Consider the following 3,733-nt stretch of genomic DNA (forward strand, 5'->3'; position numbering starts at 1 on the left):
TTCCCCTGCTTGCTCATTTAAATTTGGTCCCAACCCTCTTTTTAGGTTGCAGTTGCTCACTGTAGCTTGAATATTGATGGTGACAATTGTGGATTCAGCTGGCTAAGAACTCAAGGACAGAGGGACATTCCTGAGCATCTCCCCTCATTGATTGTCAATCATTCCACTGATTGAGCTCAGAATTTAGACTGAAAACAGTCTCACAGCCTTCCCCCACCTGACCAGGAATTGCCTGTTTGAATTGTAGAAATAAAAGTAAAAACAAGACTTTTGAGAAAGAAATAATAAGCCAAAACTACCTATAGTAGAGACATCTGCTTGTATAAGAAAAACAAAGTTTTTAAGGTCAGGAGGGCTGGGATGAACTAAAAGCAGACCAGAACATAAAATAACTGATAAGACCTATAAGAACAAGATTAGATGTTCTACCCCTCCCTGTACTGAACTCTGACAACAGCCTGACCCCACTAACTAAAATTCCGGGACTTTCCAGCTCAACCCATTCCAGGGGCCTTCCAGGTACAAGAGCTAGGTAAGGGGGCAATGAAGCCAAAACCAGCCCCCATGAGCAAGCCAACCAATGCCTGAAGAGATCCTTTGTTTGATACTGCACCAATTGGAATAAGCCAACTAGGCTTGTTGCCTTTGTAAAAGCATGTAAGGTGTATGCTTCTTAGACTCTGGGTTGCCTCTTCCTACTTGGATGAGCAACCCCACGTGCATTGGCCACGCACGTTGGATCAATAAACCTCATGTTATTGCAGTGATCTGTTGTCAAGCTGTGGTTTGTGGGTTAGTGCATTTAGGCTAAGACTCTTGGGGGCCTAACAGAACTTCATCTTTACAAACATTCAGCAAAGGAATGGAACAACAGCCAAACAACAACTGCACAATACACAATATCTACATTGTTACTATATTTTTTATGTTTTGTGTACATGTGTGGTGTATGGGTGTGTGTTGAAGGAATCTCTTATGTCTGTATGGAAGCATCACCTGTCAAACAAAGCTGATTGGCCTATAGCTGAGGCAGGAAATAGAAGGTGAGAATTCTGGTAGGAAAAAGGATGCTGGGATAGAGAGAATCGTCGGAGATTCACTCCGATGGAGACAGACACATGAAAGCTGAGCAGAGTAACCAGTACGTGGCAGAATTTAGATTAGAATAAACAGGATAATAAATTATGAGCCAGTCAGAGAACTTGCAAAGCCTTGGCCTAGGCGTTTGTAAATATATTTAAGTCTCAGAGTTGTTATTTCAGGAAACATGAAGACTGGGTAGAGAAGACCCTCTAAAAGGTGTGTGCTTACTTTGAGTACGCTTGTTTTGGGTAAGCTTTCTCGTGCATGTGAGTGTATGTAGAAACCAGAGGTCAGCATCGGGTGTTAACTCTCCACCTTGTCTATGTCTCACTGAATGTAAAGCTTACTAACTCACTTAGAGGAGCTGGCCAGCAGTTCTGGAGATCCTCATGTCTCAGCCTCCCTAGTGCTGGGATTGCAAGCACACACTGCTGTGCCTAGCACAGGTGCTGGAGATTAAACACTCAGGTCAATTTTACTTGCACAACAAACACTTCACTATTTTTATTGTGTATATAAAATTTCTTGCCAGGCAGTGGTGGCACACGCCTTTAATCCCAGCACTTGGGAGGCAGAGGCAGGCAGATTTCTGAGTTTGAGGCCAGCCTGGTCTACAAAGTGAGTTCCAGGACAGCCAGGGCTACACAGAGAAACCCTGTCTCAAAAAAGACAAAAACAAAAACAAAAACAAAAACAACAAACAAAAAAATTCATATAAACTCAAAAGCAAATGCAAGTGAGAACTTTAAATAAATGGAGAGTTGGAAAAAACAAACAAAAGTCCAGTATGAAAGCCAACACATAGGAAAGAGAAAAATCATTCTCCATAAGTGAATTCACAGATTTATATTATTCTAACATAAATTTTTTTGGGGGGAATGCAAAATAAGCAAGAAACTGCTAAAAGTGTTCCAACAATGCGATACAGCCAAAATAAAAGTTGAAAAAAGACAGGAACACATGCCTAACCTAAAGAAAACTAAACAAAAATTTTTTAAAAAATCTAATTTCACTGGATACCAAAGAACGCAAATTTAAGAAAAGGAGAAAATGTCCAAGCTCTTGAAGTAGACAGAGATCCTATTTAAAAGGATACACCAAGCATTGATGATAACAGAACACAGATACACTAAAATCTACTAAAATGTATGCCTTTTGTTCACCCTAAGACATTGCTAAGAAGCCGGGCGGTGGTGGCTCACGCCTTTAATCCCAGCACTAGGGAGGCAGAGACAGTCGGATTTCTGAGTTCGAGGCCAGCCTGGTCTACAGAGTGAGTTCCAGGACAGCCAGGGCTACACAGAGAAACCCTGTCTCGAAAAAAACCCAAGTCTCTTTCAAAGTTTAAAGCCTCTCTAAAATATCCACAAAAAGAAACCACTCTAAGTTTTTGTTTGTTTGTTTGTTTGTTTTTCAAGACAGGGTTTCTCTGTATATCATTGGCTGTCTTAGAACTTGCTCCATAGCCCAGGTTAGCCTCAAGATCTGCCTACTTCTGCCTCCTGAGTGCTGGGATTAAAGGTGTGCATTACCACTGCCAGCTCCCACTCTAAAATCTTAGTCTCTCCAAGATTCCAAACTCTCTTAGTTGTAGGCTCCTGCAAAATCAAAAATATGTTACAAACTTCTTAATTCTAAAAGTGCAGTGCACAGTTATAATAAGACAAGCAAAATGAAGGTCCAACAGTGTAGACCCAGTGTCCTTTCTGGGACTCAGCATCTTCTGGACTCCAAAGGACCTGTGTAGCTTCTCTTCTCCTGCTCTGCCTCCTGCAGAACACACAGTTTGTCTCCTAGGCTCAGGCCATCTCTGCCCCACACTTGTACAGTCCTATGGTCATGGCATCTCCAAAAGGCTGGGGTCTCTAGCAAAGAGCTGAACCTTCACCTGTAGCCTCTCCTGCTCTCTTCAGGGATTCTAACCCTGTTCCATGGTGCTAAGCCTCAGCTTCTCTACATGGCCTCTTCAGTTTCAGGGCTTCTACTGGCCTTGCACAGTGCCAAACCTCATCTGCTCTCTATGACCCACCCCTTCATGACTTTAAAACCAGTATCACCTGGCAAACTCTTAGATATAAGTTCAGTTGCCAGCATGAGGTACAACCTTGGCCTCTCTGGATCACAGCTTCTGTGGGCTGACCCTGAAAGCATACTTCTCAGTTGATTTGGCTCAATGATGTAGATCTGTTTGTGAGCACAACTGACTCTCCAGTCCCAGCTGACCGCTATCAGTTGTTCCAGCAAATCGAACATTTCAGTTTAGCACTCTGGTCTCTTGTTAGTCACAGAGGACTCTTCAGCTCCAGCTCTGATAGTCTTTGCTTCCCTCTGAAACGTCATAATTGAGGCCTCTTCCATCTGCATCACTCTCAACACTTGTCTTCCAAGCTCCCACAGAACAGCCTACTGAGCTCTGAGCACTCAACAGCTTTTCTGACCCAAAATTCAAATGTCAGCACAATCCTCCCCAAAACACACAGTCAGGTATGTCATAGCAGTAATGAAATGGTTTCAATTTTTTAGTTTGCTGTCACGGACCGGGATTTCTCGCGGGGTCCCTGTTCCGCGGGACACGGGATTCCGGCCAGGTGGGCACGGGATTCGGCTTTGACAAACAGACTACACACACGGGTGGTGTAAAATCTGAGTG

At 43.3% G+C, this 3,733-nt stretch overlaps 1 long non-coding RNA gene across 2 annotated transcripts in view; it reads left to right on the forward strand.

Annotated features, from left to right (window-relative positions):
* The first annotated feature begins 3,465 nt into the window (after window positions 1-3,465).
* LOC116098111 overlaps window positions 3,466-3,733 on the forward strand; it is a 42,289-nt gene continuing 42,021 nt past the window's right edge. For both annotated transcript variants that reach the window (XR_004121708.1, XR_004121707.1), the window contains exon 1: window positions 3,466-3,567. This is a non-coding gene — a long non-coding RNA (uncharacterized LOC116098111). The remainder of the gene's footprint in view (window positions 3,568-3,733) is intronic.

The sequence above is a fragment of the Mastomys coucha genome, unplaced genomic scaffold (genome assembly GCF_008632895.1).
Source record: "Mastomys coucha isolate ucsf_1 unplaced genomic scaffold, UCSF_Mcou_1 pScaffold20, whole genome shotgun sequence".
Classification (NCBI taxonomy): Eukaryota; Metazoa; Chordata; class Mammalia; order Rodentia; family Muridae; genus Mastomys; species Mastomys coucha.